General features: G+C 38.9%; 1 pseudogene; it reads right to left on the reverse strand.

Annotated features, from left to right (window-relative positions):
• Positions 1–3,445: 3,445 nt before the first annotated feature.
• Positions 3,446–5,034, reverse strand: LOC143649220 (olfactory receptor-like protein OLF4; annotated as a pseudogene).
• Positions 5,035–22,785: the final 17,751 nt, after the last annotated feature.

The raw sequence follows: 22,785 nt of genomic DNA on the forward strand, positions 1-22,785 counted from the left end.
GTCTAGGGTTTACAATATGTATCAGTTTTCTGTCTCTGCTGTAAGAAAATACCATAAATTAGGGCTCCAAAATAACACAAATCTTTTCTTTCAGTTCCGAGGTGAAAAATGCAAACAGGTTCAAATTGATCTAAAATCACTCAGAGAAAAGAGATGTGATACATTGCAAAGTCTCTAAGGAAATACCTGTTTTCATGAATGTTCCAGATGTTCCAGAGAATTTCTGGGTTCAATGCCCACTTCCATCTACAAAGCCAGTTCTTTCTCACATCACATCCTCTGACATAGGCTTGTCTGCATTCTTCCTCAGCATTTCAGGTCCAATGACTTTACATCGGGCCCACTCAGATCATCCAAGTTAATCTCTTGATTAAAGATCAGTCAAAAAAAACTTCAATTCCACTGTTGTTTTGATTGTTACTGGTCAGGTAGTTTACCTTACTCCCAGGTTTTAGGGACTAGGATGTGGGCATCTTTGGAAGGTTCACAAAATACCATGCGAACGAATTTTGTCTAAAGATATTTAAGCCACAGTCTTAGGTGGCTCTTCTACCTAAACATGTACTTTCCTAATTATAAAAGGCAACCTCACCATAGAATGATTTCCAGAAGAAGTCTACACAAAAGAACATACATGATATTGTTCCACTTATAAAAAGTCAAATGTGAATACAATTTGTAATGCTGATTGGTGTACATTAAAATGGGAAATTTTAGGATAGATAGATACCTGATGGACAGACAGAATCAATACAATAAAAAATATGAAGAATTTTAGACTGTTAGAATTGTGAATAGTGGTGGCCTTGGAGAAGGGAGAGGTGATTAGATTCAGGCACACAGGGAGATTCTGGGGTTGTTAATGCTGTATTTATTAAACTGGGTTCAAGATACATGAAGTTATTGGTTTGCACAAATTCAGTAAGTTTACGAATGGCATTTCTTACATATATATGTATATATATGTATATATATATATATACAATGATTCAATCCTTCACAATGATCCATTTGACAGTGCATTTGTACTCCACCGTTCATTATTGTTCCATTCTTCCTGACTGAGATATGGATTCCATGTCTCAAAGGGAAGCCCATATTCTGTGACCATGAGAAGGAAAACCAAGTGATGAGCAAAACTTGTAAATGCCTATTTCTTAGTAAATAATTTAGCTGCTGTACTAGATCTGGATAAATTTACCTAAATCTGAGATGTGCAGTTAATAAAGTCTTAATTTCTGCACAACACTATTTTTGTTTGGGCTTCTTTTACTGAAGCTGACTGCCATCTCTAACTAAATTTACTGTTCTTGACATAGTTTGGAAGATTTTCAAAACTACCACTTACAAAAGGTGTGCAGATTTTCTAAAAATGACTATATCTCCATTTACTTTATGATCATTGAAAATGTTTCAGAATTTCATTCTTTGTTGACTGCTACAATGGAAGAAAGTCCTTTGAAAATTATAAGATCTCAGAGAGAGTAAATATGCCTAGAAAACACCAAAAACATGGCATATGGGACTCTAAGAGCAAGAAGAAATACATTTTATGCATAAATTTAGGAAAATGTGGCCATGGCACCTATATTGAAATGAACATAAAGCTATCTGAAATACTAAGTCACTCCAAGTCTTAGCTGCAAGTAACTATAGAGTATGTTGAGACCCCATCTCTGTTTAATCCTCACATTTTGGAATGTCAAACCCACCCAGGAAATGAATCCAATACTTCAAAACTCCCTTTATTTTCCAATAGCTAAGTCCCTGGTCTAACTGCACTTCTAATGTTTAATCTCCCAGCAGGATCCAACACCACAATCTCCTGAAAGGAATAGAAACCTTACTGTTTATGATAAATTGCAAATTGATAAAACAAAGACAAAATAGACACAAGAACGTTAAGACGAAACACTGAAGCAAGAACACTTAACTCTGGTTATCACTGAGTGAGATATGATAACCCTGCACACAGTGAGGGATCTGGAAAGAAATAGTATATGTTTTATTTGATTAGGAATTATGAACTTGAGATGAGGAGCTGGTAGAGAATATTTGCATCCAGGAGAGACTTGAGGTTCTAGAGAAGAATTTTAATAGATTCTCACTAAGCCTGTATACTAACTCTCAAATCCTCCTGCAAGTAATACATTCATTTGTTGACAGAAGAATTGGAAACGTGATGCTTTAAGGCTTACTTCCTGATATCACAATAAAATCTATTTGCATTGAAATGTAATATGTCTTGTAGACTGTTGCTAAAATGGCACCAGTCTCCCAAATTTCTTTTTATCTACCTCTTTTGGAATATGAAAATGAAGCCCCACTCATCATTTGATGGAGTCTATTTATCCTCCATTGTATCAGGGTGGGATTGGTGATATTTTGCTTTGCCCAAAAGAATATAGTCGAATTGATAGTGTGCTTCAGGAGGCACTGGTGTGTTCCTGATGCTCATTCCTGGAATCCTATCTCAGCCATTTGAGAAACTCCAGACTGACCTGGTGGATGATGTGGAGGAAAGGCCGGTTGACCAAATTGATGACAAAATAGCCCAACCTACAGGCAATGGAGACACCAAGAGCGAGAGAGCTCAACTAAGAATATCAAAGCAGACCTGCCTCCCAAAAAACAAACGAATAAAGACTCCTGAGGAGACAGAAGAGGTAAAAATAGCTCCACACTATACACTCCCATAAAGTCATAAAATCATCATCTAGAGCCATTTATGTCTGAAATGTCTTCTTTTGACATAACACTCAACACTAGCAGATATAATGGTGTTGAGAGAGGACTACATCTTCTGATCATTTTCACTATTTCAGACATTTGAAGACAGTTTGATGATCACCAATTATTAAGCTTACTTCAGGTAACTATATTTAAAAGTGACCAGGTAAGGTTCTGGTCCAGACAGGAAGGAAAGTTTGGAGGGCATATATGTTTGTCAGGTATAACTAGTGACCCTGAATCAGAACCCTCAATTGCCAGAGGGATCTTCTGTGTAGGAATCTAAACTTTTGCATCAGTTATATTTTGACCATGAGGATATAAGGAAATTTTGATGATAAGTGAAATACAGGAGTGCTAGAGTAAAAACAAAGTTTGTTCATTCACTTGACCTTTTGTGTTTTTATGATGTTTACCAAAAATGAAGACAAATGATTTAGACTAAAAGAAAAAAAAAACATTTGTAGTCATCACTGGAAGATATCAAGCAGAAGTGGGGAAAAAAGCCGATAAATATCATAGAATGCAAAACACAGTCATGCATGCCAAAGAACATTTACCTTCACATATGTGAACCGAGATTCCATAATTCAATGAGGACACCCACATCATGAAAAATAAGTCATTCTTTAGTAAAGCAGTGCATAATTGAATATTTTCCTTCAACATTTTTTAAGATCACTTGTGATGAGATGTGATATCATATCATATATATTTAATTGGGTTTCCTTATAGACCCTCCTTGAACTACATATATTGGGCAAACAATTTTGCCTATAGCACCTGATGCAGAGACCATCCATGATAAGCAGGGAGGACAATGCTTTGAAGAGGGCATCAGGGTCGTAATAATAAGAGTAAAATCTGATAACTTGCTGTAAGATAGACCAGTATTTGAAAGTCTGCAATAGTAGAAAGATTTTTTGAGTTAAAGATAGAGAACTAGATGATAGACAAAAAGTGAAAAACTGCAATATTCTTTGTAGTAAACATTATAGACTTAGATAACACAGGTATTTTTTCCATAAGATTACTAAACTTTCACCAATCTATCAGTAAGTGAACAAAAACTGACGCTTGTGATTATAAATGTTTTCGGGTTATTTGTTATTTACAAGTTTTTTCTCATCCAAGATGAAAAAAATAACATGGGAAATAGGAAAGTGCACAATAGGAAAAACTGTTAATATGTAAGCTAGAAAGAAAGCTTAATACATGAAGTAGCTTAAGATCAAACACATGGAAACACTTTGAAATGAATAGAAAGAAGCACTTCTTAATTCCATGTTTTGATCAAAGAATCGTAATTGCTATTATCTGTTTATGAAAGCTTGAGGTCACAGGCACCTCTGCATCTCTGGCAAAAATGATGCTCTTATGGATTCCATCCCAGGAATATTTTCAGATCCCTTATTAAATCCTTATTCCTCAGACTGTAGATAATGGGTTTCAGCATGGGGGTGACCACAGTGTACATCACTGAGGCTGGTCATTTGAGTATGTGTTGTGTGTAGCAGCAGAACTAAAATACAAACCTAGAGTTGTACAGTAGAATAAGGAGACCACTGAGAGGTAAGGAACACAAGTGGAAAATGTTTTATACTTCCCTTGAGCTGATGAGATTGCACATATGGAGGAAACAACCTAACAGTAAGAGAAAAGGATCCCAGTTAGTGGAACAACACCCAACAGCATGGTTGCAAAATACGTTTCTATGCCATTGACAAAGATGTATGAACAGGCAACCTGGACCATCTGAATAAATTCACAGAAAAAGTGGGGGATTTCCAAGGGCGCACAAAAAGAGAGCTGCAACACCATTGATGTTTGCAACCAGGAATGTAAGGCACCCATGATCTATGAGCCCAGAACCAGCAGGACACAGAGCTGGGGTTTCATGGTGACCATGTAGTGCAGGGAGAGACAAATGGCCATGAAGTGGTCATAGGCCATCACAGATATGAAGCAGTCCTCCAGCCCTGCAAAAAGTAAGAGAAGGGACATCTGCATGAGGCAGGCTCCATAGGAGATCAGTTTTCTCTGTGTCTGAAGATTCACCAGTATCTTTGGGATGGTGGTGGAGATAAAACAGATGTCAGCAAAGGACATGTTGGAGAGGAAGAAGTACATGGGCATGTGGAGGTCGGAGTCAGTGATGGTGGCCTGGATGATGAGCATGTTCCCAAAGATTGTGACCAGGTACATGGACAGGAAGAGCCCAAAGAGGAAAGGCTGCAATTCTGATGCCTCTGAAAACCCTAGAAGAAGGAATTCTGAAACTTGGGTGTTGTTTTCTGGTTCCATGTGACAGATATAACTAGGAAGAAAGGGATAAAAAACATTACTAATTTTTACCCAAACAAGCATTTCTAGTCTAGTTGACATGCATTAATTCCTATTTTTCATTCAGCAAGTTAATTTCTTTATTTTATATTTTGATCTAGTTTTTGACAATCACATCAGTCCTGGTTCTTTACTGCATATAATAAGCAAAGGATTTCTGTGATATTATCTAAATACACACACATGCTGATACTATCTATTACTTTGATACGTATTTCTTCTTCTGATATATTCCTGAGAACAGTACATCACTTCCATTTCTCATTTCAATGTACTGTGACTTTTACAGTATATTGGAAAATCTAAGGAAGCAGAGACTACATTGGTTTTCTTCATCTGTATGTTTTCTCAGAGGTTTATGAACACCTGTGCATTATACAGAAATAAAATTTAAGTTCATTGTACATAAATACATTAACTTATTCACTTACAGAGACAACAAGTCCGGTGATGTGTCAGTTTTGGACTGTGCCACATGTACCTATTATGGCCTTAGACAAAAATTCTTGGCATCCATTATCATTGACACATTCCTGCAGCTTCTACCTTGCTCTTCAACTCACCTGGATGTTACCTCTGAGAAGAACATCTCACTGTGAAAGTCGGAAATCCTTGCTGGGTTGTTTGTAATGGGGACTGAAATGTTGCCTCCAGATCAGATACTAGGAAGGAGTCAGGTATCCGTCCTCCAGTTAGATTGAGAGATGCACAGGTAATGTCCCATTGGTAGAAGAAGGAACAGCAACCAAGGAGTTATTTACAGCTTTGCTTTATATACTCATTTCCACAATTCCCTCTGTCAATCATTAACACATTTCTCTCTGTGTTATTATTAGCACATTCACTTGTAGCTTCATCCCAGAACCAACATTTCCCTTTGGAACACTGGTCAGGAGGCCATGGAAATGGATCCTGTTCACTCTCTGTTCCCAAGAGTCCAGGTTGCATCAGGTGAATCCAGGTTTCTCACTTTTGCATTTTGTGGGTTCTACTCCCTTGCATAGATCTAACTTTCTGGCACATTTCTGATCCTCTGAGTTAAAATTTTCCCCATGTTCACGACTATGAATCCACTTCACTGTTCCCTTGGATCAGATAAGGAAACAGCTAGACCAAGGAGATGGCACAATGTTATCTTTGTCTTTCATCTCTAAGTAGATGTTTCCTGACAAGGGAGGCCCTGTCCCACCAGGAGAGTGGGATGCTCTGTTGCTGGGGTCAGTATCAGCCTTTGCTGGCAAGTGGACTCAGGGCTTTTCTTTAAAAACAAAACAAAATCAAATGCTGGGAGGGGCATTGTGGCTCAGCAGGCACTGTTCTTTCCTGCCATGCTGGAGCCCTGAATTCAATTCCCAGTGCATGCCCATGTGAAAAAAAATTAATGTCCCCGCAATTCTTACACAATGTCCCCTTATTCAATTATAAACCATTTGACCATTTTCGTATCTGCAAATCCAGCACCCCACCCTCTTGGTGCCAAAATCTGTTGTTTTGGATTTCCAAATCTGACAGAATGCGATACATGAGAAACAGTCTGGGTTTTAACAATGGGGATTTATTAGCTTACAAATTTACCATTCTAAGGCTGTGAAATGTCCAAATCAATCTGTGAACAGGATGATGTATTCTCTGAATAAAAATAAGTGGCCAGTGTCTTCTGGTTCTTCTCTCCTGGGTTTCACTGTTTTCTGCTTCTGGTTCCAGCAGTATCCTCTCTCAGCTCCTTCAGGTGTTTACTTTTTCTCTAAGATCTTGTGGCCTTTTCTCTCTTTTATCCTGTCATTAAAGACTCCAGTAAATGGATTAAGACCCACTTTGAATAGGGTGGGTCACCCTATTCACCTTTTTTTTGATTAATAAAAAAATTAAAAAAAAAAGGAATTGAAGTAACCTAATTGAAGTAACCTAATCAAAATGTCACAACCGCAATAGGTCTGCACCCACAAGAATGGATTAAGAGAACATGTCCTTTTCTTTGGAACATAATAGCTCCAACCAGCATACCCAAATTCTGGGATTTCCAGGTCATAAGACAACTTTAAACGTAGCTTCATGAGCAACTGCCAAATGACCCTCCACAGTGGCTCTATCATTTTAAATTCCTACCACCAGTGAATAAGTGTTCCAGTTTCTCCACATTCTCTCCAATGCTTGTAGTCTCCCGTTCCTTTTTTTTTTTAATTTTTTTATTAATCAAAAAAAAGAAAAGAAATTAACACAATTGAAGTAACCTAATCAAAATGTCACAACCACAATAGGTCTGCACCCACAAGAATGGATTAAGAGAACATGTCCTTTTCTTTGGAACATAATAGCTCCAACCAGCATACCCAAATTCTGGGATTTCCAGGTCATAAGACAACTTTAAACGTAGCTTCATGAGCAACTGCCAAATGACCCTCCACAGTGGCTCTATCATTTTAAATTCCTACCACCAGTGAATAAGTGTTCCAGTTTCTCCACATTCTCTCCAATGCTTGTAGTCTCCCGTTCCTTTTTTTTTAAATTTTTTTATTAATCAAAAAAAAGAAAAGAAATTAACACAACATTTAGAAATCATTCCATTCTACAAATGCATTCAGTAATTCTTAGTATCATCACATAGATGTATGATCATCATTTCTTAGTACATTTGCATCGATTTAGGAAAAGAACTAGCAAAAACAGCAGAAAAAGATATAGAATGTTAATATAGAGAAGAGAATTAAAATAATAATACTAATAAATATATATATATAAAAAGGAAAAGAAAAAAACAAAACAAAAGATACAAACACACAAACAAACAAACAAAAAAACATATTTCAGGTGCAGCTTCATTCAGTGTTCCAACCTAGTTACATTACACTTAGGTATTATTGTGCTGTCCATTTTTGAGTTTTTGTATCTAGTCCTGTTGCACAGTCTGTATCCCTTCAGCTCCAATTACCCATTATCTTACCCTGTTTCTAACTCCTGCTGGTCTCTGTTACCAATGATATATTCCAAGCTGATTCTCGAATGTTGGTTCACATCAGTGGGACCTTACAGTATTTGTCCTTTAGTTTGGGGCTAGACTCACTCAGCATAATGTTCTCTAGGTCCATCCATGTTACTACATGCTTCATAAGTTTAGTCTGTCTTAAAGCTGCATAATATTCCATCGTAGGTATACGCCACAGTTTGTTTAGCCACTCATCTGTTGATGAACATTTTGGCTGTTTCCATCTCTTTGCAATTGTAGATAATGCTGCTATAAACACTGGTGTGCAAATGTCCGTCTGTGTCTTTGCCCTTAAGTCCTTTGAGTAGATACCTAGCAGTGGTATTGCTGGGCCATAATCCATTCTGCCATTCTATGTCTTTTGATTGGGAAATTCAGTCCATTAACTTTTAGTATTATTACTGTTTGGATAATATTTTCCTCTACCATTTTGGCTTTTGTATTATATATATCATATCTGATTTTCCTTCTTTCTACACTTTACTCCATACCTCTCTCTTCTGTCTTTTCGTATCTGACTCTAGTGCTCCCTTTAATATTTCTTGCAGAGCTGGTCTCTTGGTCACAAATTCTCTCAGTGACTTTTTGTCTATAAATGTTTTAATTTCTCCTTCATTTTTGAAGGACAATTTTGCTGGATATAGGAGTCTTGGTTGGCAGTTTTTCTCTTTTAGTAATTTAAATATATCATCCCACTGTCTTCTAGCTTCCGTGGTTTCTGCTGAGAAATCTACACATAGTCTTATTGGGTTTCCCTTGTATGTGACAGATTGTTTTTCTCTTGCTGCTTTCAAGATCCTCTCTTTCTCTTTGACCTCTGACATTCTAACTAGTAAGTGTCTTGGAGAACGCCTATTTAGGTCTATTCTCTTTTGGGTGCGCTGCACTTCTTGGATCTGCAAATTTAGGTCTTTCATAAGAGTTGGGAAATTTTCAGTGATAATTTCTTCCATTAGTTTTTCTCCTCCTTTTCCCTTCTCTTCTCCTTCTGGGACACCCACAACACGTATATTTGTGCGCTTCATATTGTCATTCAGTTCCCTGATCCCCTGCTCAAGTTTTTCCATTCTTTTCCCAATAGTTTCTGTTTCTTTTTGGAATTCAGATGTTCCATCCTCCAGTTCACTAATTGTAGCTTCTGTCTCTTTAGATCTACCATTGTAGGTATCCATTGTTTTTTCCATTTTTTTCTTTGCTTCACTCCCATAAGTTCTGTGATTTGTTTTTTCAGATTTTCTATTTCTTCTTTTTGTTCAGCCCATGTCTTCTTCATGTCCTCCCTCAATTTATTGATTTGGTTTTTGAAGAGTTTTTCCATTTCTGTTCGTATATTCAGCATTAGTTGTCTCAGCTCCTGAATCTCATTTGAACTATTGGTTTGTTCCTTTGACTGGGCCATATCTTCAATTTTCCGAGCGTCATCCATTATTTTCTGCTGGTGTCTGGGCATTTGATCAGATTTCCCTGGGTGTGGGACCCAGCTGGTTGAAAGGTTTTTCTGTGAAATCTCTGGGCTCTGTTTTTCTTTTCCTGCCCAGTAGGTGGCGCTCGTGGCGCTCGTCTGTCTGCACGGCAGTCGGCCCAGGAAACCGCGCGTGGAGGCGGGGGTCGCTGGCTGCGGCTTGGGAGAGTGCCGGTCCTAATTGCCCAGCTGGCCTGAAATGCCAAGCGTGACGGGAGGGCCCCGCTATCCAACGTTCCCAGTCAGACCGGGGAGCCACGTGCGTGGAGGGGACCCCAGTCGCCAGCCGCCCCGGCCGGGAAAACGCGCGCCCCTTGGGTATCTCACCGCAGCAGATTTTCCCTGCCCATTTAGCTGTTCCAGAATGGGGTACACTGTCTTTTTGGTCTCTGTCGTGACTCCGGGAGCTGTTTCGTATTGTTTCTGTTTCTTTAGTTGCTTTTCTGGTGGAGGAACTAAGACCCGCGTGTGTTACTAAGCCGCCATCTTCTCCGGAAGTCCTCCTGTTCCTTTAATGGTGGAAAACCAAGTAGGGGTGAGCTGATACCTCATAATAATTCTGATTTGCATTTCCCTAACGACTAGTGAAGCTGAGCATATTTTCATGTGCTTTGTAGCAACCTATATATGCTATTTAGAAAAATGTTTATTCATATCTTTTGCTCATTTTATATATCGTTTTGTCTGCTGGTTTGAAAGAGTTTTGTACCCTTGAAAACCCATGTCTTAATCCTGATCCATGTCATGAAGGCAACTGTTTCTTTCAATATCTATTCATCACTATAGGGTGGAAACTTGATTAGATTATCTCCAGGTGCTGCGACATGCCCAATTGTGGGTATTAGTCTTTGACTAGAGGGAGATGTGACTCCACCCATACCATGTGGTCTTGATTAGTTTACAGAAATACCTTAAAAGAAGAAACTTTTTGGAAGAAGTTAGTGTGACTTGAGAGCCCATGCAGCCAGAAACCTTTGGAGATGAAGAAGGAAAACGGCCTTTATTTACACAGCAAAATCAGTGCTCAGAGGAAAATTGATATCTAAGGGTGTCTATATCAAACAAGAAGAAAGACAACAAATGAATAACCTAACTTCACACCTAAGATAATCTATAAACATATGGACAACTAAATCTTAAGCTCGTAGAAGGAAGGAAATGATAAAGATCAGTATGTTGGAGATAAATGAAATAAACAAGAAAACATTGGAGAGAAAGAATAAAACTAAAAGTTGTTTCTTGGGAGACAAATAAAATCATTAAAAATTAGCTCATTAAACAAAAAGAAACAAAGGGAACAAATTACTAAAATCCAAAATGAAATGGGGATATTAATATATATTGTATAATTTAACAGAACTATAAATTATGAAGAATTTATGAAACTATGAAGAATTATTTGCTAATAGACTGGATAATGTATAGTAAATGAACAAATTTCTAAATTGATACAACTTAACAACATTGATGCAATAATAAATAGGAGATCCCAATGGACATATAATAAGTTAATCTATTCAATCTGTAATAAAATCTTTCCAACAAGAGATACTCAGGACAAGATGGCTTCAACAGTGCATTCTATCAAACTCAAAGTATTACCTCCAATACTTATGAAATGGATTGAAATTGAAGAGGAGCAAACTCGTCCTAATTCATTCTATGAGTTTAACAATATGGTGAAACCAAAGAAATATATGACATAATAAGAAAGGAAATTATGGATTAATTTCCCTGATGGATATAAATGTAAATATCTTCAATAAAATACTAGTAATTATGTGGGGCAAGATGGTGGCATAAGGAGGTGTTGAATTCAGTTTGTCCTCTAGGGCAGCTAGTAAATAGACAGAAACTGTCTGTAACAACTGTGGAGGGACATCTATGACTGGACATACATTGTACACCAGTCTGGAAGGAAGAAAGGGCCAAGATCACACTGCAGAACTGTAAGTAATTCTCCCAAAATGTGGATGCTGCAGCTCTCCCCCACTAACATGACAAGTTATTATGAAGACATGTCTTGCGGGAAAAAGAAGCAGTTTCTACTAGGAGAAAGGGAAAATAGCTCAACCAAGGTCCAACTGTGGTTTCAATTAACAAATGTGGCTTACCAAATACAAGTTTTGAGCACAGATAAACTTAGAGTAAGCAGGAAACTAATACTGAGGTCTAACCAATCTGAGAGAAAAGGTGGAGATGATGGAAATGAAAAATAAAACAGACAATTTTGGAGTCAGCTGAGCTCAGAATGCTGCAAAAGAGCTGTGCCCAAGGAAAAGGGGCACAAGGTACTGAATACCAATCTAGCACTCCATTGGAGAATCTCCAATGGGGGCTGGACACCAGCTCTGAAAAGGAATTTTTAACACTTTTTTTTAACAGATCATTAAAGAAAGCCTCAGGCTTTTTCAATTGTCAGCAATAACCCAGACAAGAGCCTAGCTAAGGTATGTCTGTGTGACAAAATAAGTAGTGAGCTGAAGGAGAAGGCCCTAAAGGGCCTATCTTTCCCCAGAAAAAGGAGGGGATGATGCCGAGAGTGATGGCTCTTATTCAGAGAATTCAGAGCCAAGTGTTGGAAAATAGAAACAGCTTAAACACACCTTCTACCTCAACCTCTGTCTCAACCACATCTCTGGCAAGGACAGGGATTGCTGAAAATTAAAGGTACTCAAAAATTTACTTTACACCAATTGGGAACTGTGGGCTGACAAGCACTACCTGATGGACAGGATTTAAAAAAAAAAAGCACAGTATCTAGGGGCTTCACAGGCAACTGATAGGTTTCATCCTCAGGAAACTTGATACTGATTACACCCTCCTGCTGAGATGTAGACCTATATGGTCTGGGAAAATATGATGGGTGTCAGTCCATCTGAGGAGACTCTCCTCAAAAAAAAAAAAAGAAAAACAAAGCCAACTAACAGGGATACCTTAGGTAAAAGAGAGAAAACATCCTCCAGAATAAACTAATAAAACTATATATATGTGTGTATATATATATGCCTAAGATTCACCCTCAGAGAACCTCTTTTGTTGCTCAGATGTAGCCCCTCCCTCTAACATAACTCTGCAAATGAACTCTCTGCTCTTCGCCCTACATGGGACATAACAGTCAGGAATATAAATCTCCCTCGAAATATAGAAAATAACCCAAGGAAGAGCTATCCCTGGCTCTTGACTAAAGGATCAAAAAATGAAAATAAAATATAATAAAGTTTCAGTGGCTAAGAGATTTCAAATACAGTTGAGAGGTCAGCCTGGAGGTTATCTTTATACCTTATATTGATATTCTTTTTTAGTTTATACTATATAAGAAAATATTTGAAAGAAATACCTGAAACTGTTGAAATACAATCCGGTAGCATCGATTCTTGATGATAACTATACAACTGTGCAGCTTTTATGGTGTGACCATGTGATTGTGAAAATCATGTGATTGGCATTGTCTTTGGCCAGTGTAGAGTATGAAGCGTAGGAAAATAAGGCACAAAATTAATATAATAGGGGCTGTTAAGAGTTTGAGACATTTCGTGTGTTTTTTATTTTTCATCTTTTTAGAGTAATGAAAGTGTTCTAAATTTGTTGTGGTAATGAACACAGAACTATAGGATATGCTTTTGAATCACTGATTAATACTTTGAATGATTATATTGTATGTGACTAGAACTCAAAGAAATTACATTAAAAATACTAACAATTTGAATTAAAGAGAACAATAAAAAGAAGTATTCACTGTGACCAAGTGGTAATTATCTCACAAATGAAAAAATGTTCACCATAAGAAAATCAATCAATGTAATATTGGAATTCCCAGAATGAGTGGGAACATCACATGGTATTCTCAACTGATGCAGCAAAGGCATTCAACAAAGCCAATTCCTTTTCCATTGTACGGTAGCTCAGAACAATAACAGAATGTGACTTTAAATATATGAGGGCATTTATATAAAAAACACTGCTAATATTATACTTAATGATGAAAAGTCAAGGCCTTCCCCTTGTACTGTATTGTACTGGAAGTCCTGGACAAAAACAATTAAGTAGTAAAATGAAATAATATTCATCTAAATTGGAAGGGAAGATGGAAAACTGTTTGTATGTAAGTACGACATGATCCTTTATGTAGAAATAGGAAATCATCCTGAAGAATAGTTCTAGAGCTCATAAGTAAACCCAGCCAAATGCAAGTTTCAAGATTAAAATGCAAGGGTTTGTGCCTTGTACACCCTCAAAGATCATTCCTACCTGGCAGTTTCTGTTGGGTAGCTGATGGCTGGTTAGCTGAAGTCTGGAGGTAAGTGGCCATACTGAGTCAGTCACACAGACACAGAACACACAGCACACGACTCAGGGGACAACCCTCAGGGGTGAGTGGAAGGTGTCCACTTTATTGAGGAAGTGTGCAGACTTATATAGGCTGGGAGCATGCAGGAACACGTGTCAGATGGGGATTGGTGGCTGTTGTTGCTAGGGTGGAGGTTAGATTTCTGGGATTGGTCACCATTGTTGCTAGGGTGGAGGGCAGATTTCAGGTTAGCCATTTTGTGTTGCCTTGTACCAGCCATGTGAGCGATATTTTATGGCTTCCCCAACAATTCCTCCTTTTTTGTCTTTTAGCTTTCTAGGTAACTGTGCCTGTCTTAGGTTGCCTCCTCTGGAGGTCTTACCCATCTTTGGGTACCAGCTAAGCCACCAGAGGCGAGGGGCAGCAGTGCCTGTCTTAGGTTGCCTCCTCAGAAGGTCTTACCCGTCACTTGCTGCCTGCTGATCTGATCATCACACAGGAGAACTGAGATGCGCAGTTTAGGCTGGCTGTAACGGAGAACATGGAGATGCAGGCAATGCAACTCTATGACAAAGCCAAAGCCTAGACAACGGGAGTGTATGTGGGTGGTGTTCAGGAGGGGAATGGGCACCTCAAGGAGCCCGAGGACTCCCTTGGGACTCAGGGGTACACAGCAGCTAGTGGGAGAGCAGGTGGGAAGGGTGCACAGGGGGTTGTTGATGACAGCTTGTGATAAAATCTTCCAACCGAGGCTCCATGGTGCTGCCATCATCTGCTGGGGGATTCTGACTTAGAGGCCTTCAGTCATAATCCCACAGATTGTAACTTCACCCCATTGGCTCCTCAACCAAGCACATACACCAAATGCCTGAACCTGTGGTTCCTCTCCTATTGAGCAGGATTACCATGGCAACAACCAAACCATTGTGTCAAGGGCTGACTTTCAATAGATCACAGTGAGGAAGCTGCTCTGCTACATATGAAACCCTGACCCAGAAGCAGGTCGTCTATGAATGGTTTAGTGTCAGGTTCCCCACAAACATGCGGTGCATGACGTGTGAGGGGGCGGCCCACTTTCCAGCCATGTCCCATTTCCCGGGATGAGGGGCTCTCCACACCGGACCCCAGTCCCGATGCATGGGGGGTGGATGCCGTGTGCACATGGGGCACGCACGATGGTCCACCGGCGGGGATGGCAGGGGACCGGCTATCCGAGGCAACTTCTCCAGCACTTAATTCCCTCTCAGCTGCATCTGCAATGAATCTTAAACAAATGATTTAGCAGGAATTGATGCAACAAGACTTCAAGCTAGGGTTTTTTTGTCACACCTCGGTTACTGCAAGGAATAGGTTAGGGGGAGGAGGAGGTAGAGGGAGAGGAGCAGAAGAAGGGGTGAGTGAAGGAGGAGCAGGTGGCAATCAGTGCAAAACTTCTGGAAAGTCCTTGATGAGTAACAAGGCCCACTGTTTTTATAACTAGAGCCAGTAGAGGGGGCTCTGGTTGAAATTGGGCAAGGCTCATGGCCTTGATTTTGTCATTTATATGGGATATGCACATTCGTGCAGGACCACTAAGAGTATGGTAGCTGGAGGGGTTGGTTTCTTCCTCTAGAAGTTCAAACAGGGACTTAAGTTCATGAGTAGTGATATTTAGGTGGGGGTGCAGCCAATTAATGTCTCCACAGATGCATTGGAGCTCATTAAGGGTGCATCAGTCTGGGAGGTCCAGCCTAGGGGAGGTGGGTGTGATCTCATCAGTGATGGTGTAGCCCAGGAATGTGAAGAGGGGACAATGTTGAATTTTGTCAGGGCAATGGCAAGCTCTAGCTGTTTAAAATTATCAAATAAAGCTGTACAACGGTCTGATAAATGACTCGGGTCTGGGTGATCTAAAAGGATATCATCCATGTAATGCACCACCTGACAGAATGACAGAAGTGGGTTAGTAGCAACTGAGACATAAATCTGACACATTGCTGGGCTGTTTTTTCATTCCCTGAAGAAGGACCCTCCATTAGAATCTCTGATGAGGAGTGGCATTGTTAAGTGTAGGGACTGAAAAACCAAAATAAGGGTGGAGTCTCCCGGCTCGAGAATAACATGGGCAAGGTTTTTCCAGTCTACCAGGCAGTTGTATTCATAGGAGAGATTCTCAAGAAGCATCTGAGCATAAGGGCTATGGAGGCCATCCTCCTGGATGGCTTTACGAAGTTTAGAGATGATTTTGTGATCCTATGGATACCAGGAGAAAGGAAGGGAAGATGTGGGATGAAGATAAAGGGGAAACAGGTAAGGATGTGATGGTGTTGCTAAGGAGTGGAGGAGGGAAGGGCATGTGCAGTGGGAAGGGGAGGATATAGCAAAGTTACTGTGGAAGAGGAGTGCAGTTCCATGGAGCCGGGGGAGGCTCAGGCTCGGAAGCAGGCTGAAGATCGGGCATGGAGTTGGGGGGTGGAGAGGATGAAGCCAGTGTGGCAGGCAAAAGTGAAAGTGCTTTGGAAGGGGCACCCGTGAGGCATGCATATATTGCAAGGAGGATGAGATCAAGGCCCAAAGGAAAGGCTTTTGGCTCATTCTCCTCAGTGGAGCAAACGCGCTGAAGGAGCTTGGATCAGTACTGGGGTCCCATATCGAGGCAGTTTTGAGCCAGGGATTGAATAGTTTAAGGACATCCCAGTATTCGTGTAAGGTCTTTTCTGAGATTTTAACCTGCTTCTGGCCAATAAGGCATGAATGACTCAAGCCTAAGGCATGAAATCAGAGGAGGGAGTGTTGCCCATGTTAGGGAGAATTTAGATGGGGCAGTATGCAAAGAGAAACCACTGAGGGCACCACTTACCAAGACTGGGGTGGCTGTCACTGAGAACCACCGAAGGGGATGACTATCACGGAGAATCGCCAAGGGGGCGGCTATCACAGAGAACTGCCGAGGGGGGAGCTGTCACAGAGAACCACTGAAGGGGGCGGCTATCATGGAGAACTGCCAAAAGGAGAGGGGGTGGCCCCACGTTGGGCACCACTTGTTGGGTAGCTGATGGCTGGTTAGCTGATGGCTGGAGGTAAGTGGCTATACAGAGTCAATCACACATACACAGAGCACACAGCAGAAGACTCAGGAGACAGCCCTCAGGGGTGAGTGGAAGGAGTCCGCTTTATTGAGGAAGTGTACAGGCTTATATAGGCTGGGAGCATGCAGAGACAAGTGTCAGATGGGGATTGGTGGCCGTTATTGTTAGGGCAGAGGGCAAATTTCTGGAATTGGTCACCATTTTTGCTAGGGTGGAGGGCAGATTTCAGGTTAGCCATTTTGTGTTGCCTTGCATCAGCCATGGCAGTCATGTGAGTGATATTTTATGGCTTCTCTAACAAGTTTAGAAAAAATTCATTCATCACAACATCTAATGGGATACATAGGGAACAATGATGGAGGATTGATAGAAGAGGTGAGAGAGCTGATAATTAAAGCAAGAGAACTCCTCCTCATGAAGAACAAGGGAAACATTCTAGGAAGTAGGATCATCAGGAACATTCTGTTAATTCAATTGTAAACCATAAGAGTGTGTCCTGAGTAGTCAGTAGAAAGTGTGTGCACCCATGTACTTGGAGTAATCAATTATTCCTTATTTCCTTGAGAACCACTGGGGTAGAATTTGCTTTCAAAAGGGATAATGCAAAACACTGGAATACAAAACCGGTCAGGGGTAGTTTTCAGGATTGACACCCTCTTACAGTAAAAAATGTAAGCATTGTGAGACATGCACAGGCTGTTCACTCAGTGCATGGAAGGACAGGCTGAGTGGCCAATATGGAGGTCACCAGTACGAGCTCTGGGTGGGAAGCCCACAGCATTGTCCTTTCAGCGGGTGCAAGCCACCTGACACGGAAATGTCTACAGATGTCTATTTCTACTGAGTATTGGAAAACTATGCTGTAATAGGTAACTGAAAGATAAAATTCATCTCCTATCTTATTTCCTTCTAACAAAAGCAATGTATTTTCTTAACATCATTGCCAGCAGTGCTGGATAGATGAGTAGGAAGTTACAAAGGGTTGGATAAGCTATTTGCCAAAGTACCAAGTATTTGACCTACAGATTAATAGATAGTAAATATGACAAGAAGATTTCTTTAAATGCATCCAGCAAATGTTTAGAGTGTTTTAGTTTTCATTTGTTGTATATGTGCCTGAATTATTTAACATTTCATTATTAGGCAGTGATGGCCTCAGAGGGGATTTGTTTTGTTTCTTTTGTAGCAGTTAGACAGAACTCTCTGATGTTGTCAATTAAATTTTTATTTGACTAAAGCTTTATTCTATGACTTTGGCAAAGGCATAAAGATTGCTATCTGCCATTTTTTTTTCTACCTTGAAACTGCAAATGGAATGGTAATTCCAATCTTGAGCAAGATAGCTTCCTTAGAAATGATTAACTTTAGTATACTGAATATAAAAACTACACAATCACATATGAATGGAAAGAAAGGTTCTCTAGTGAGGGTTTCACCAAAACAAATCCTGTTAATTCCATCCTTGGTGACTTCCAAATTAACAAATTAAGAAAGCTCCCAAAGTCTGGTTGAATATTGGGTCATCACACTTTGAAAACTCTGGTTCCGTGTTCCCACCAGACACAGAGTTGAGGTGCATGAGCTGGTCCCCAAAGCAAACTCTTTTTACTGATTACTGACTCTTCTCTGACCATTGCAATTGATCTCAAATGTATTCAGTTGCTAAGGCTATGATTTCACTGGGGAACTATACATTTTCTTAGTTTTATCTCTATATTGTATTTAAAACACATTTTAGATTTGGGACTATTCTATTTTAAATGACCACCTTATGGACATTAGTATTATATGTTCTTTTAAAACTAATATTATAAATTGGAGATAGATATTTTTATTTATATCAGGACTTGGTAAAAAAATTTTATATAACTGGTACCATCTTTTTAATTTTTAATTTTTTTTATTTTTCATTTTTTTACACAGGCAGGCACTGGAAATCGAACCCGGGTCCTCTGGCATGGCAGCCAAGCATTCTTGCCTGCTCAGCCACCATGGCCCGCCTATAAGTGGTACCATCTTGAGGGCATTATCCATACGCACATTACATAATAATTATTTAGTATTTTTACCACAAAAATTCCAGTTTACCTTGATGTAAATGTTAAAACCTAAACAGTAATTTACTCTGATGTTAATGTGCCACAAATTTAACCTGTATATCTATAGTGTATTTATACACATTTAATTAATATATCAAAGGTAAAGGTTTCTGGGAAATATTTAAAATTTGAATAGATATTAAAATAAATAAGGTCAAATGTCAAAAAATGGGTTACATAGGAGAGAAAGGGATAATTTTAACTTAAGATGTCAGGGACTTGTCCACTAAAAACTATAAAGGATGTTAAAGTAGAGCTCAATAAATGACAAGACATCTGTGTTCTTAGAAAGGAAGATTTAATATTCTTAAGGTATCAATAATACCCTATGAGATCTACTCCCTATCGAAATTCCAGGAGGTTTTTTTTTTTAGAGGAAATGGAAAAGCTGATCCTCAGGCATGGAATTACACATCACTAGGAATGCAGCACCACGTCAGGGTGCTGTGTTTACTTATAACCATGTCTCTTGGCTTGATTTGATCCTTTACTGTTTGAGAGAAGGCACCTTATTCTACTGTTTTCTTCCTTCTCAGACTGTTTAGTATCGCTGAATAAATATTTTTTGAATGACTGAAAACAAGAAGTTGATTGAGTTGAACAGATATTGCTAAGTATGGAGGAGAAAGGAGATGTAGCGAAGCAAGGGGAAACATTGTTGAGAGAGGGAAGCTCCATTAATGAGACCCAACAACAAAGGAAACAGAGAAGAGACAGAAGATATTTTAGTTCACCTACAATTTATCTCCAGAATCAGCAATAGGAAAAGTTATGAGAAACCTTAAAGTAGTAGATCAGAAAAGTAGAGCAAATAAGAGGTAGCTTCACATTAGTCCACTGGGATACGAGTTGGACATAATGTTCCAAGGCTTTCTCCCAAGGGTTAAAATGTCTCAGGTTGGCATTTTATTTTTCTTTCTTACCTCCAGAGAACTAAATATTTCAGAGAATAAAGGCAGCAGAAGAATTCTTTCTTATTGAGGCTCATAGGAATTAAATTTTCAGAGTCTGGAAAATCTAACTGCTTCCCTTATACTATGTCAAGACTAGTTTACCAATCTCTGGTGAGGGGGAAACATAATTTTGTCTTCTAGAGACCTCATGATTGGTCCCACCTATCTGCCTTTCCTGGGAGCAGAGCTTTCAACTTCATCCATTATTCAGGAAAGAATTTGCATTGGTGAACTAAGACCCTTCTTTGATAATTTCTGGATGAGTTGCAGAATCTTGTCAAGTGTGTGGGGAATGTATTATGTGTCCAGGGTCCCTTTTATTTATGGAAACTTTAGGGATATTAACAAATATAACACAAATATGTTACCATACAAAGTCCTATTTAGTTAAAAAGCTTGCTGGGGAGGGTGATAATGGATGCACTAAAGTATCTGCTTTCCTTCATCTGTCTCATCTTGTGTTTCTATCACTCATGGAGCTTCTCTCGTGGAAGTATCTATTCAATCAGGTTCGTCTATTTTTTCTTTTAATCATTCAGAAAAATTTATTCATCAAATCCCTCATGGTAGGCATTAAATGTTTTTTTCCTTGATAAAGAAATGAGTAAAATATTGCTCCTTATTTCAAAGAGATTATGTCTAAATAGGGAAAGAGACATAGAAAAGAGAACATGCACCATCATGAGATGGCACTGAAGTCCAGGTGAAGTGAATAAAGTTTGGACTCAATTTTTATGGAGTTTAGTGAAGACTTCACATGGGAAATGATAATTTTGCTGAGCCTTGGAGGAAGAATTGGAGTAATTTCAGAAGAAAGGACTAGAAGCACGCCAAAAATATAGGGACACAAATGTGTTATAAATATAAATGTAAGGGGTGGTTGAGTTTAAAACTAGCTCTTAATATCTGATGAACAATTAGAAGCAGGGCATGGAAAGTGGACCATGAACCTGGTCAACCTGGCAGCAGACTCGCAACAGAGAGACTTGTACTTTGTTCATGAGATTAATATCTATGCTTGAAGGTATTGGAAAGTCAGTGCAGGGTTCATAGAAGGTTAAGTTTATGAAAAACTGTGCCTTGTTGAAACCTAACTTGGGGTCACTTTCTGTTTTCAAATTCCTGGAGAAATGATGAGGGCTGGAAAGAAGGAGGGGTTGGAGGTTTGGAGAATGAATCTGTGTGGGTTGAATTGTTATAATATGAAAAAACTCTCAATTAATACTAAGCACAATACTGGACATTTTATATCCATTATTTTACTTCTTTCCATTATTCTATGAAATTGGTATCTGTCTTCTGATTTAATGCATGAAGAACGTGAGACTTACAGCAGAGTAATAGTCTTGTTCAAGGCATGTAATAGAGTTAGGAATGAAGCTTAGAATTTGTTGTTTCCTAGGCTTTTGAATCTCAAAAATAATTTTACTTTTTAATAAAAATAACTTTTAAACCAGTGTTAGAGAAACATTTCAAGGATAATAGAGACAGTTTCCAAAATCTGTCACCCATTTTTCCCTATTCTGAACGTGTTCTTTCCAGAATACCACATTATATTCATGTGTTATAAATAAAAGTTTCTCAGGCTCTACTTGTTTAGATGACCTGGATATTTTTGAAGGGTTATGATAATGTATTTTGTAAAGTGTCACTTCATTGGAATTTGTATAATGTTCTCTCATGATTACACTGGGATTACGGGTTATAGAGGAATACCATAGAGATAAAAATCTATCTGCATTAAATCATATATCCAGGGTACATTTCATCACTTTTGATGTTGACCTTGATCAACAGTGAGTGCCAAGTTTCTACACTTAGAAGTTCCTCATTTCTCCCTTTTCCATGTATTGCCTTTGGAAAGAAGTCACATTGTGAATCCCACAATTCAAGAGTTTGGGTTATGCTCCACCTTCTTGAGCAAGCAATGTCTACATATATTTTTGAAAGTTTCTGCATGGTATATTTGTCTATTCTTTTTAATTCATTGAGTAATTTATTTACATAAGTTTGGATTCAAGGCATTTGTCTTATACTTTGGGTTGTGATGTTCTACTTTAGATCTTTTGTTGCTCAGTTTGTTTCAGGTTTGTTGATGGCATATCTCATCAGTTCCCTGTGAATCTTTGATATACCTCATCATCAAAGGGTTTACTTTAGCACTAACTTCTGGGACTGCAAGGTGATCCAGGCACTCCTCATATATTTCTTTTCCACATCTATAATCAGCCATTACTCCCAGAATCATTTATTGGAAAATGGTGTTAAAATAAAAGTTTGGACACTATGTGTGCTGCACGGCACTGGAACTTCTATGCTCTCTCCACTGAGAGAGCAAGAAAATATATGCAAGTGTACCAAGTTTTGCATATACAAAGACCCATAAATATGTCCACATGTAACCTGCTATCTCTATATTAACCTACTCATGCTGATGTATCTCACTCTAAAACATTATCACATAGAATATTCTAGCCTCCTCCCCTTGCTGATGGTTAACCACCCACTCTACAGTGAGAAGCATATTCTTCTCACTTACCATCATCTACTTAATTGCTTGATTCCAGTATACATTTATAAAAGGGATAGAATTGTCAACCCACACCCTGATGGGATTAAATGTATCCACCAAAATACAGTGCTTATACATGGTTTCTGTTCCTTTCATTTTATGCACTCCATTTATATCTGATATTATTATTTCAACACCTTAATCCCTCATCCTTCCAGCAAGGGTGTTTCATGTAGTTATAATATAGTTAGGCTGTTTTATCAAATTTTTCATTCGTACTGACATTGGCTTGATCTTGAAGTTGAATATTTTAATTGCATATAGTAAAGTTCACTCATTGTGTT

The sequence above is a fragment of the Tamandua tetradactyla genome, chromosome 11 (genome assembly GCF_023851605.1).
Source record: "Tamandua tetradactyla isolate mTamTet1 chromosome 11, mTamTet1.pri, whole genome shotgun sequence".
Classification (NCBI taxonomy): domain Eukaryota; kingdom Metazoa; phylum Chordata; class Mammalia; order Pilosa; family Myrmecophagidae; genus Tamandua; species Tamandua tetradactyla.